Source organism: Pinus tabuliformis, chromosome 1_2 (genome assembly GCF_031772625.1).
Source record: "Pinus tabuliformis cultivar Carrire ecotype Pingquan chromosome 1_2, CPIR1, whole genome shotgun sequence".
Lineage (NCBI taxonomy): Eukaryota > Viridiplantae > Streptophyta > Pinopsida > Pinales > Pinaceae > Pinus > Pinus tabuliformis.
The window spans coordinates 516,874,460-516,888,384 of record NC_142298.1 but is presented as its reverse complement, the minus strand read 5'-3'; the positions used below and the strand labels follow the sequence as shown (position 1 = coordinate 516,888,384).

Genomic DNA, 13,925 nt, shown 5'->3' with positions numbered 1-13,925 from the left:
CTACCCGAGTAATACCCCCGTTTTACATGAGTGCCTACATTTTGGACACTATCTGTTTCAATTCTGATTACCTAGTTTTAGGTTGGAAATGGACTCCACAGGACCTAAACCCCATTCATATCTATCATAAGGAATTTTGGAAATCCCATTATAAAAATCATCTTTATAGAATATGTCATGGTTTCATCCTGCCCGTTCATTATGCTATATTCAACAGACCCGCTCCTAGGTTGTCTGAGGAAGCCAGTGTCGACTTAACATCAATTGGTAGTTGGTTTGGTGAAGAGAAGCTCACCTACATCAGACTTTTTAGCAGCACTACTGACCCACATGTCCTCCCCTTATACATCCCTGATAAATTATTTTCCAGAGAAATAGCTTATCATATAACAATAGAAGAGATGTCTATTGTGGCTAAGGAGTCCAAAAAACAAATGTGGCCTTCATTCCCCCTTCGATGTGGTACTTTCACACTACATGACTTCAAACATGCAGAAAAGGAAGATGAGAAAATTAAAATGTTAAAGTTAGCAGTCATCCCAAAGAGGCAGTATGACCCAAAATCTGTTGCCTACAATTTCACTTCTCATGTAAAAATTGCCAAGTTTGAACATGAGAAGGATAATTATGATGATTTGTTTGCTTTAACCGAGTTATTTTCTCAAGTGAAACAACTGGCAAAAATCAAATTGGGAGTAGAGGGATTAGAGGAATTTTTGAAGTTCAGGACACAGAGATTGCAAAAACTGCCTCTGGACTTGTTAAATACTACCTCTATGATGCAACTAGAAGGCCACTATGAAGGAAAAAATATGGAAAAGACTCCTGAAACGGAAAAGACCCCAGAAAGGGAGTAGAAAAAGGAAGGAACTAGTGAGATCCTTGATATGGATATGAATATTGATCCTGTTTTAATCAAGGAATGGGAGCAGTTTGACCTAATCATCAAAAGCCCGAATAAATCCCAAGAGCTCACTACACCAAAATTGCTTGCAGCACAAAGGCCTGAAGTTATTAGTGTTCCAATTGAAGGGACAAGCGGCCTACCCAGATTTCAGTAAGATATAGAAATCATTCCCGAAAATCCTACAGAGGAGATTGTACTAAGAACAAAAGAAATACCACCCCTAGATGTATTCTATAGTCCAAAGCACAGGGCTGTGGTTAAAAGACAAAGGAAAAAGAGGAAAATTGATCAAAGTCCTCTTCTAACTCTTGAGGCAGAAATGATGAATGTGATATGGAAAGCAGAAGTCAATCCCTCTGAGGATTTAACAAAGTTATCTTAGTATGCAGGAGCTTAGACAATAGTGACAATGGACAAAGCCTTAGAGGTTAGCCATATGATTAGGGAAAAGGATCAGAGGATCACTCAACTTGAGGTGCAATTGGCAAAAGAACAAAAAAGGCTTACTCAGCTTGAACAACAGCTAGCAGAGCAGAGACAACAAAATGAGCGACTAAGAGAGCAGTTGAAACTGGAAAAACAGAGGATTGATGAGCAGACTCTCCATAAACAACAAGAGCTGTCTCAAGAGTTAAGCAGGTTTCATATGATAAGTGAGCAAGAAAAGAAGGCAAAGGAAGATCAAATTGCACAAATGCAAGAATAGATAGAAAGGTACAGGGGTTATCCACAGGTTAGTGAATTCAGAAAAGAAGCCTTGGAGATAACCAAAGCCTTGTCCCAACAGTTGAACATTCTTTGCCACAACATATCATTGGCCAACCCATTGTGCGATATCTTTGCATCACTAATTGAGAAGGCAGTGGACGCCAGACTGGAATTGGAAAAAACAGATGAAAGGATAACAAATTTTCTGTCTTGGCAAGATTCCATAGAAGGAATGGCTGCCAACTTGCCAAAAATACAAGAATCGCACAAGGAAATCCTGTTTTCGGAATGGGAGTCCCAGTTAATGAAAGTCGAAAGAGAAACTTCTAGATGCAGAGCTGCAATGAACAACTTGATCAAATTAGTGAATAATAGTTTACATATGTCTAATTTGATCTCTGATTGCTCTCCAAGTAAACTCCCGAAAGCAAAGGCACTGGAACATCATTGGAAACAGGATTTGGTGAACAGAGAAAAATAGATCGGAGAAGTCCAAAACTTAACATGGGAAACATTTTGGTCTTCTCTAATTAAGCCACATAGCCAACAGATGGCCATGAAATGCCTTTCTGACGCGGTCAACTGCATGATCCCCGAACTCTCCGATGCCACCTACACAACCCAGCTACACTCCAGGATGAGTCAACCTCTAGAAATCCAGCCAATGCTCACAATCTGTTAGCTACAATCACAAGAAAAGAAGTCGATTCAGTGAATTAGTTCAACCACTATTGCACTGCTATTTTTATAATGAATCCTAGATTTTCATGTCTACAGTTAGAACAACACATAGTGATTTTTATTGATAGTTAGTTTTTATTTTTATTATTTAAGACCCTTTCATGTATTTAGAAAGGGTCCTCAATTTGTATTAAAACTTGACTTGGGAGTTGCACTTCTGTACTTCTAATATTTTTTTTATCAAAAGTGGACCAAAGTTCTGCATTTTTGTGAAAGAAGCTTTTGCAAGACTCGCACTTTTGCATCTTTTGAAGGTTTTCTCAAATAGGAAAGCTGAATCTGAGTGTTGTTTACATCGGGAGAATTCAAATGCATACGGTACTATTATCACTATTTTTGTCTTATTTCTCTATGTGAATGAACATTTCTTAAAACTTGCTATTATTGATATATGTATGTTTTTCAAACAATTCTTTAGCATATCATTTCTGAAGGTTTTAGAATTGTTATCATTTGGATATATATGTCAGTGATATATATTGTGATGAATGCGATAATGTTTTTATAATTACTTTGTTTAACTTCTTAAACAAAGTAATCATTATATGAATGCATCTTTCTATTTTACGAATAAGCCATCTTTATGATTATTTGTCTAATAGAAATAATAAAAAATCGTATTGTTAACAGGATACCCGGGTTAGATTAGTTATATTTGTATATTTTTGAATTATAGGATAAAACACTTATCACCTTCGTTACACATTACAAAACAATCACCCATCAACTCATACATCACTGGGACACTGGTCCCATTATATCTAGTCAAAGCCACCACACCAAACAGAAAAGGAGCTGCACTAAGGTCCAGACCGGGTGGTTTTCCCCGATGTTCATGCGGTGATTTTAGAGGCATCAATAGGAAGCAATTGAAATCTACATTTATAAACAGTGTTAATGCTTAGCAAAGGAGACCCTCCAATGCTCAAAAATCACACTAGAAGTTGAAAATTAGAATAACATCATATATTAAGTGAAATAGGCTTGGATCAAGCTCCAAAAGATTGAAGTCTAGCTACAAAGATATCTCTTCAAGTATTATGATTAAAAATTCTAAATTTCTTCTCCCTTCCTCCCCTCTCAATGGAGAAAGCACTCATATTTATACATGAGTTACTTTGAGAAGATGATAAGCAACTAATAAAATCAGATCCAATTTTCTCTCAGGAAGGTACAACCAATTTGCTAAAATTCTGAGATTGTTATCTCTACAAATTCTCTCACAACTCTCTAATAGCTTTGATAGGAGGCACTTATCAAAACTTCCATGATTCTTCTGAATGAACTATGTTGAATAATGATCTCAAATCTTCCTCAAATCTTCAAGAGTTCGAAGAGGAAATTCGAATTTGAGGCTTAGTGACCAAATAAGGCTTTGTTGGAATTTTAAAATATGCCTACAAACATCTTAAAACTCATCCAACTTTTTAATATAATTGAAAACATGTTATTTTTCTAATATTTAACCACAAACCCACTTAAAATACTAAAATAAATTCTCTTGAAAATAATAAGTCTAAACCCATATAAAATCATGAAAATGGTCTTAATGTAAGGTTATGGACCTACACAATATGGTAAAAATTAAAAGAAAGTGAAAGAAAATAGAGTGAAAAAGATGACATTTTGGAGAGCCAACATCCTATGCTCCCATTTGATCTAGGTAATTGGAATAAGAATGCCTCCAAAGATAGGGTATCCAAAGGGGCCAACAAAAGTCTAAAATCATAAATATTCATTTCCAATAATTATCTTGGACATAAGTAGTCTCCCCTTGTCTTTGAAATCAATGACAATAATATTTCCAACAACATTTAAGTTCTCAAACGATGCATGTTGTAGTATCCATTTTATAATCCCTAAGTTCTATAAATGTAACTAAAATATGACAATGTTAAATGGCTATCATGAATAGATTTCCAAACCTATTTGATTTAAATATATTATTAATTAAATTATAAATTGTTGAAGTTGAAGAGAAAGACCAACCTACATGTACCCATTCTAAATGGATATCTTTCTTGAGGAAGCTTACAAAGGGGATTGGGAAGTTTCATATCTTTCCTAAATTAATGATAATGACCTTGATGTCCTACGTTATCTACCTACTGCTAGGATATTATAAGAGAAATGGGTAATTAGGTATCAAACTACCCAATCATGGGTTACGTACCATACAATAGAATCTTGGTTGACTTCGTAGCCCAAGGACAAACTCCAGACTTCTCATATGTGAGACAATGCTTGTGACGAGGAGGAGGGGATAACAATGATTGAAGTAGAGAGATAGAGGTGCGTCAAAGATTGTAATCTAAGAGAGATTGTGTGAATGTGAATCTTGAAATCATTGTCTTCACCTACAAATTGTGAACTTGTCTTTCGAAAATTGCACCATAGAGTCCATGATTGAATTGTGTTAGCTAAGTAAACCCATGAAGAGGCCCTCATAATGAGCTGGGTAGACTTAGGGGGACTCAATTTTTTGGTTATTTTGTGTGCATGAATCATTGAAGAGAACGAGAATCATCAAGGGTCCATAGGAAGCATTGAAGGGATTTCCTTTTGTGTTATGCAATGATTCATTGGCCATATGTTTTTATGTAATTAGCCCAAACTCAGTTCTTGAGAGGTAACATCCCTATTTCCTATGAGTGAATGAGAATGACATTTATACTTTATATCTTGAGTTTAACATTGTTTAATTTCCTTAAGTGAAACATCCTTTAGACATTGGATTTGGCTCACGAGTGGCCAAATGCAAGAAATTTGTAGTGTATTTGTGCATACAATTGGGAGGATAATGGTTATCACTTCTTCATTTCTAGAAAATTTAAGTGAAATGAAGATGTGTATTCTTTTTTTGTAAATTAAATGTTAATATTATTCAATGCTTCATGTTTAGTGCTATGATAGTTTACTATGTATGTATGCAATGAAAGGCTGAAAGATGTTGTAATATCTTATTGAATATGTATTAGAAGTGAATATGCAATGTTCAATATGCTTGAATGTTGTTCAATTCCCCTTTCATGAATGAATGTTGTATGAAATGGAAGCCTTTTACACACGTTATCTATAACCACTAAGTGTTGTATGTGCATAAATTGGCTGGTTAGCCTTGGCTATAATGGTTGCATTTATTTACTATTCCATGAAAGTTGTCGCGTTGAATTACTCTATGTACTATAATGGTGAAGTAAAATTTTTACGATTGTCGTAGATGTTAAGGCTCTTTAAGTACGCTAGAATGAGGTTGGATTTTTCTAAACTAGTGGAGGATTAGAGTAGTTGGGGCTGCTTCTTCTCCTCTGAGTGAGAAGTATTGGAAGTCTTGCTATACTTGATGGGACCTTGTTTCTTAGGAGATGAGGATGCACATTGGCCTCTCTATATAACTTGGGCATAATTTCACTTTAGATTCTTGGCCTTAGCCCCTAGTCACATTTCTCTAAGGGCGCCATGACCAAGGGTTGGGTAAAAGGGGGAGCTTATTGAGATATTGGGCCCTAGAAGAATAAAAGGAATTCCATTTTTGGGATTCTACCATATGGTATGTATTCGATTTACGACTTCATTTGATGGTGAACCTTTGTTACCAAGTGCATTAACTGATGGCCTCAAATGCTGGTGTATCAAGATTTCTAAAGAGTAACATCATGATGACATGACACATGGTGATATGGTGATGCTATATGGAAGACACATGTTAGCTAAATATGACTATTTAGGACCCCTAAACGTACAAAAAAAAGTGCCACATGTCAAAGGACATGTAAGCATCTACCACATGTAAGATGGTGCTTGGGTGTCAGAGAATGGCATGGCATATTGAGTTGTCATACCAACATATCAACATGTTGGGATTTTCATGAAATTTGTAGTTTATAAAATCTATGATATTCTCAGTATTTTGGTATACACGTCAGTGGTGCCATGTGGTATAGGACATGTAAACATCCACCACATGTTAGATGATGATTGGGTTTCAAAGAAATGAGGTTATTTACTAAGTTTTCCTACATGTCTAGAGACATATTGGGAATTTGTAAATGATGGTAGTTATATCAAATCCCCAATATCCCAATATTTCAGTATCAATATACCAACATATTGGGATACTGGTGTATCAGAATATCATAGGTATATAAAAATGGCATATAAACTTATTGGAGTTTTATTTAAATGGATATATCGACATACTCGGGTACTGGAACACCATAGAAATAGGAAAATGTACTTTTATAGAAATTTGATTATGGTGGGCTTCGATATGATGATTAGTCATTAGACATGGATTAATGCAGGTGTGACACATGTCAAAGGCCAACCATGTGTCATCCATGTGGCTTGTATAGATGATGACGCGGCTCTCAAGGGGTAAATATTCAAATGGGAATAACTTTGTGCCTAGAGCTTAGAATGAGATGAAATTCATATCATTGGAAAGATCTCAACAAACAAACGATGATGGAAATACTAAGAAATATGATTTGAGATGATATAGGAAAGAGGAAATATTGATAACCCCATATTCATAATAAACCTTGAAGGTGAGGTCTAATTATGCTAAATAGCCTTAATATGAAATTAGGGGGTTGGGTGTGCTACAGAGTGGTATCATTGTTGTGGTTCAAATTGTCAGGCTAGGCTTGGGTAACTCCACGAATGAATACATTTCATTAAGAGAAATTATTGATAGATACATTGAGAGGGAGACTCTTAGAATTCATATTCCAGTGTCCCTTCACCATCTCATTTGTGTATTTACCATAATTTCCTAATCCCAAAGATTAGGTGTCAACATTCTCCCCCCTAATTTGAATGGATGTTGGTGAGTCCAAGAATCATTGTAAATATTTCAAACTTTTCTCTTCCAAGCGCTTTGGTGAAGATGTATGCAATCTGCTCATTTGTGGAATAATGGTGTAGGTGAACAGTCTTGGCCTCAACATGATGTCTAATCAGATGATACTTTGTATTGTTATGCTTAGTTCTATCATGGAACTTTGGGTTATTGGCCAATTTTATTGTAGAAGTATTATTAATCAAAAGAGGAGTAGAATGCAATTTGTTTCTCCTATAAATCTTCAAGAATCTTCTTGAGCCACACAATTTCCTTCGTTGCTTCTGCAACAACCACATATTTTTCCTATGTTGTGGAATCTTCTGGAAGTGATTGTTTGCATGATATCCAAGAGACATCTCTTGATCCAACACATAACATAACCTGAAGTAGATACTCCATTTTCTTTATCTCCATCAAAATATGAATCATAGTATCCAATCAAGTTGAAGTCATCCACTTGTGTATACTTGAGTCCAAAGTCTTGAGTTCCCTTCAAGTACCTTAGAATCCTTTTTGTAGCAGACCAATGACCCTCAGAAGGCTTTTGCACAAATCTAAAGAGGATTCAAACAACAAATGAAATGTTTGGTCTGTAGTAGCCAGGTAGTTAAGACTTGCTACGAGTTGTTTGTACTTTGTTGCATCCTTAAATTCATTTCCTTCTATGAATGTGAGATATAAAATTTGTTCCAATGGAGTGGTCAAAGGATTGCACTCATCCATGCCATATTTATTCAACATATCTCCAACGCACTTCTCTTGAAATAAAAATATAAATTTTGAATGCTTAGTTACTTCAATACCTAGATAGTAGTGATAATATCACAAACTTTCCATTTCAAAACCTTTCCTCAATTTTTTCTTTATGGATGTAATATAATTTTCATTGTTCCATATCATTAGAAGTTCATCTACATACACCCCAATATATACAAAAATTTTTCACACTTCCTTGATAAACAAATTTGCATCATAAATATCATAGTGTTTGAAATTTAGTTTCAGAAGATGTTCAGTCAATTTCTTATACTAGGCTCGCAGTGCTTGCTTGAGGCCATACAAGGATTTGACAAGCTTGCATACTTTGTGCTCTTGTACCTTCAAAAAAAATCATTCTAGATGAGAAATAAAAACATTATCCTTTATATCTCCATTCAATAAAGTAGTTTTTACATCCATTTGATGTACTTTCCAACTTTTCTGAGCTGCTAAGGCAAAGAGAGTCTGGATGGTAGCCCATTTTCCTATGGGGGCAAAAGTCTCCTCATAATCGACCCATTATTTTTGTGAAATTTTTTTTTCCTTGTTTCTGATGCATTGAATTTTGCAGGAAGTTGATGATGATTAATGATCACAAGGATTTCATCAGAGCTTTCCCGAAGACGTGAGACAAAGCTCCACAAACCAACAATCAGTTGAAGGTATAATATTTGTTTCCTGTAAAATTTCCACGACTCTTATTGGTAAACCGGTATTGATTGGTGATGGTCTTGCAAGATATGGTTTCTCTTCAAGTTTTTGTTCGTTTAAATGACCTTGATCCACCTCTTTTTTGCATGCATATACCATCTGCTTGTAGAATTTTGTACTCAGAAATTCTAAACTCATAAAGAAATTCCTTTGTTGGTCAATCACGTTGTCTCACTATTCTGTATTGCATTTTGGTTTCGTCCCTCAGCTGTGATATCTATTTTTTATTTCTTTTTCTTTCTTGTATAATCGAACCATTCTTGTACAACCTTTCCACATTTCTTGAATGTGAATTGTGAAAGTGTAAACAGTTTGCGAGTTTATTTTCTCAGTCAAGAAACAATAAATACAACTAAAATCTAGATTCATAATTCATATTCGACCCATATTCAGCCTTTATGTATACTTGCACAATTCTTTATCTAATGGAAAGTCCTTTGTATATACACATGGGTTTAATGCATATTAAACTACTTTATTTCTTTTAAAATGCTAAATTTGTCGTGTCTATAATTTGTTTAAATTTTAAACATTACCTTTTGATTGGTTGTTTTGGTTTTAATTTTATATTTTGTACATAGTTGTGTAATTTTTCTTTTTGCTTTCTCTCGAATAAAAATAAAAATTATATAATATAAAAAATTAAAAAAACAAGAGCTTAAATAATAAAAACACTGAATTATCACTAATGATCATGTTTACACTATTTTTCAAGCCCTTAAACCAATCGTATGTTTACATGGTTTAAATTGGGTTGTTTGTTTTTTCTAGTGTAAATATTATAATAATAATTTTGTTCTTGTATCGTTTTTCTCCATTTCATAAGTAACTTGTTCCTTTTTCATAATTCTTAGGGTAGTTAAGAGGTACTTATTGATTTTTATAGCTTTATTTCCTTTCCCTTCATCAAAGTTGAAGCTTTAAGATCGTTCCTCGAAAGTTGTAACTTTGACATAGTCGGAATCGTGTGCTCTAGAAATTTTCCTTGCCAACCACAATTCTCTCAACAAAGGTAATAGGTTAGGGTTGTTCCAGCCTTAGCGTGGACTCTACCTTACTGCGCGACATAAATATAAGGGCAATTTCACCTTACGCTTCTCGTAAGCCATTGAGAAGTTCAAAGGTGTTGGGTCCAGAGCAACCCATTTTGAAACATCAACACTATGCCGGTCAATTCAATTGCATTAGAATTCTGTTACATTAAATTGTCAATCCAGGTTTGTAAATTATGAAGTGCATGGAAAAATATATGCAATGAATCAATTTCTGATTCTATCAAATGTAAATTGACATGAAAGGAAATTGAATTCTATGAAAGCAAGTAAAGTGACATGAAAGGAAATTTTAATCTAGGAAGCAATGGAAAAATAAACTAGCAAAGCAATTGTTAAACACACATGGGAAACATAGAATAGGAAAGATAAATCATGTGAGTACTTTTTTTATTAACATGATATATACATTTATAGTACAACATATGACTCTTGGGTTTCAGATCCCAAGGTCTCTTGGACTGCTTTGGTCTATTCGGCTTCCACACTAACCCGTTTAGGATTAGGTGTCCAACATTCCCCCCTTAATCCGAAGGGTTATGTATGAGTCCAAGAAGAGAGTTGTAATACAAAATGTGCAAAAAATGCATGGCAGCACTAGGCTGAATGTGCTCTATGAAATGTTGGTATAAAGGGCAGTGGTTTAAGGATGACCACCAACACTGGAACGCTTAGTGCAGTTCCCGGAACTCTTCCAAAACTGGCAAGAAACTGAAGTTTTCTGCTAGAGGAAGTGATCCTATTGTTTTAAAGAGGGAAACCTTCAACCATAAAAGGGAGGTCTCACCCCGCATAAAAGGTAAAACTTCAACCTAAAAAGGGAAGTCTCAACCTGTGATGGTTTAAGGATGACCAACAACTCTGGAATGCTTAATGCAATTCCTGGAACTCTTCCAAAGCTGGCAAGAAGCTGGTGTCTTCTGCAAGAGGAAGTGTTCTCAATTGTGTTCCTGGAATGCTTCCAAAACTGGCAAGAAGCTGAAGTCTTCTGCTAGAGGAAGTGTCCAGATTGCCAATTGAAGGCATGTTCAGGCATCTTTGTCTCTGGCTACAACTCTGAAACTGGTGTGGCAGGTTGTGGCTCAGGCTCGCTTGATGTGACTTTGAAGCTTGTAGATGACCATCATTCCCCCCCCTGTCAGATACAAGGTGAGAAGATGGAGAAAACTCAACTGCAAGACTGTTCAATATTCTGGAACAAGTTCTGACATGTGTTTAAAATATCTTCTTGGCTGTTGATGCCCATTGCCAAGAAGCGATCCATCCAAGATGAATCTTTGTTCTTGTAGGACGTTTGTTTTTGAAGCATCTGTGTGAAGAATGGCTGGTTTTATGACAATGCTTACATGGATGAAGATCAAAACAGTGATCTTTCAGATGGCCAACTCGGTCACAGTGTTGGCATTTCACAATCTGTTGTTTTTGTTGTTGATGTGGAAGAGGGACAGAATCTGGAACAGCTGGAGGTGAACTGTCATGAGGAGCAGGTGAACTGTTATGAATGAATCCAGCACTCTGAAACTGAATGGGCTTGTCATAGTCTGGAATATGAAAGGACAAGTCCTTGTCATATCCAAGACCAGTTCTGTGCTTGTTGTGGACAAGCTGTTCCCAAGGTCTGATGATGGGCTTGGGAAGTGCAGAGTGAGTTTCTGCATCTGCATATACAACTGCTGCTTTATTTGAATGAACAGTAACATTATTGACTTGCTGTTTATGGGAGTCTATTTCAATCTTCTGAACAGAAACAGGTTCAGAATGATGACTCCTTTGTTTTAATTCTTCTTGCTGTAGTTTTGTCTCAAGCTGCAAAAACTCTATCTTTTCTTGTGCATTTTGTATACATTTTTGAATGTCAGCAATAATGTCTTTATTGATTATGATTGCGTTTTCAGTAGTGGATATGATTAGAGTTCTCAATAACTCTAATATTCTTTCAAGCTTAGCCATTTTTCTACACCTTAAAAATCCTCCAAATCCCACAGAAAAAATGTAAGCTGTTAAATATCTTCAAGTTAAACAAGAAAGCCCTGTAGCTTAAAGGGAAAAAAACAACCAGAGATATCTTGAAACTATGAAAATTATACAAATATCACCGAGTCCTTCTATATTTAGCCAACAGTTACCCAAATCCTCTAATATTTTGAAGAAATCCCTCGACTACTGCAAAACTATCAGCTGCTAAATATCTTCAAGCTACACAAAGAAAATCCTGCAGATTAAAGAAAAATGCAGGGCAAGCGCTGGTGGCTTAATGAGCAGACCATTGCAACTGTGGCAATTTTTATTGCATCCTCAACAAATATTTTAGGGTTTCCAAGGGACACATGCCATGTACATGCCTTCTGTTTTGGACCAGTTCCCTTCTTCCAAGGACTCTGATTGTCCGCCTCCTCCTCCTCAGCTTTCAACTTGCGTGATGCCAGCAGGAGTGGCGTTCTATTCCTCAGGCTTCAGCGCCAGCGATAAATCCAGCCATCCCCACAGTTATCTGATAGTATTGACAGAGGGAGATGGAACTAAAATCTATGTCAGCTGTGTTGCTTTTCGGAATCCAGTCAGTGATGATATTGCTGAGGCCTATCGAATTCCTCCAAATTCTTTTGTGGACAAATGTATCTGCCTGGTTTCACATTCACCTAGTTTTCATGTCCTTCGAGAAGCTACAGAGGAACTGTTCCGTTTATCTTTCTCACCTTCTGGTTGCAGCAAGCCAATATGGGAAATTGTGATGCATTTGGTTCTTAACGTTCCTCTACCAAGTCCATGAAAGAACTGCATTTTATTTTCTATAGAGAATACTCTTCTCTCCGTGGAGGTACCGCCCAAGGATGGACTTCCTCATGCTGATATTCCTTTTCATCCACTGGTACAGTGCTTGGATGTTGACAACCTAATTCGACTTTTTACTGCTGTTCTTCTTGAAAGGCGAATTCTACTTCGTGCAAACAGTGGAGTCGACTATATTGATGCTCCAACACCATATATGATGGGTCTTCCCTCAGGAGTTGACACATCTGATCTTACTATGGATGGTGTGGTTGTTGTGGACCTTGATTACAATCGTATAACAACATCAGAAGATATTCCCTCAATACCTGACCCAGAATTGGGTCATCTACGAACAGAATTAATGCACTTGTTGTATCCAAATCTTATGGATTTAGATCATATGCAAACGACTGCTGGAGGGCTTTTTGGAGATTTCCATAGACGCAATAATAAGTCTTGGGGGGAGCAACACGACTTGGAACTCAGAATGATATTCCTGAAGTTTTTCGCATCAATCCTTAGTGGTTATCGCAACTTTGTGGAGAATACAGCAGCACGGGTGTTCAATACACAGGCTTTCCTGAAAAAACGATCTCGCACTACGAACCGCCCTGATCAGCCTGGCCTTTTCTTTTTTTACTCCACCTTTTGAACAGGTTGTTTCTTACGACCAAAAAGAATCCTTTCTCAATTAAATCAACAATCTTCAACTTGTATGCATCCAAGAACGGAATGTTTGCTATCACATAGAGGAAATAAAAAATTGTCTTCTGGAAACCAGAGTGCTCTCCTGGCAGAGAATACGGCCAATACAGCCGACTTTCTTGAAACCAGCAGTTCTTTTGTACCAGCGGTTCTTTTGTTTTGGACGCTCTCGGCTTCGGCTGACTTTGACAGGCTTTCTGCTAATCAAACTGGCACACAGCGTATAATATTGTTTCAATACAACCCACAGACAACATATGCAGTAAACATTAAGATGAGATAAAAGGATATGGAACTTTCGAGAGTGCTCCCACAAATCTGCAGCAGAGACCAGCAGCAGAACGACTGCTATGGTGATGACAGACCAGCGTAAAACCTCACACAACAGCGTGTCCCCTTCCCTTGTGTGTAATCACAAAGGCAAATATCACCAGAGCCAATAGCGCATATATCACTAAGTCCCATTCTGTACTCACCTCATCCATTTAATTGACGTCCACCAGCGTTCATACCACAGTGTTCATAGCGTTCAGTTAAAAAATGCATCTGACAGAGGGCGCAGTTTAGACAGAAGGTGCAGACTTGTCAGAGAAACGCATATATGACACCCAACAAAACAGTTTGGACAATACCATAGAGCGGATAGGTATGTTAACGCATAGCGCCTCCCTTTTTTTTTTTTTAATGAAACGCTCATGGACAGTGCAGACAGCACGCAGGAAAG

At 36.6% G+C, this 13,925-nt stretch overlaps 1 pseudogene; it reads left to right on the top strand.

Annotated features, from left to right (window-relative positions):
• The first annotated feature begins 12,039 nt into the window (after positions 1–12,039).
• LOC149206599 (DENN domain and WD repeat-containing protein SCD1 pseudogene) lies at positions 12,040–13,148 on the top strand (annotated as a pseudogene).
• Positions 13,149–13,925: the final 777 nt, after the last annotated feature.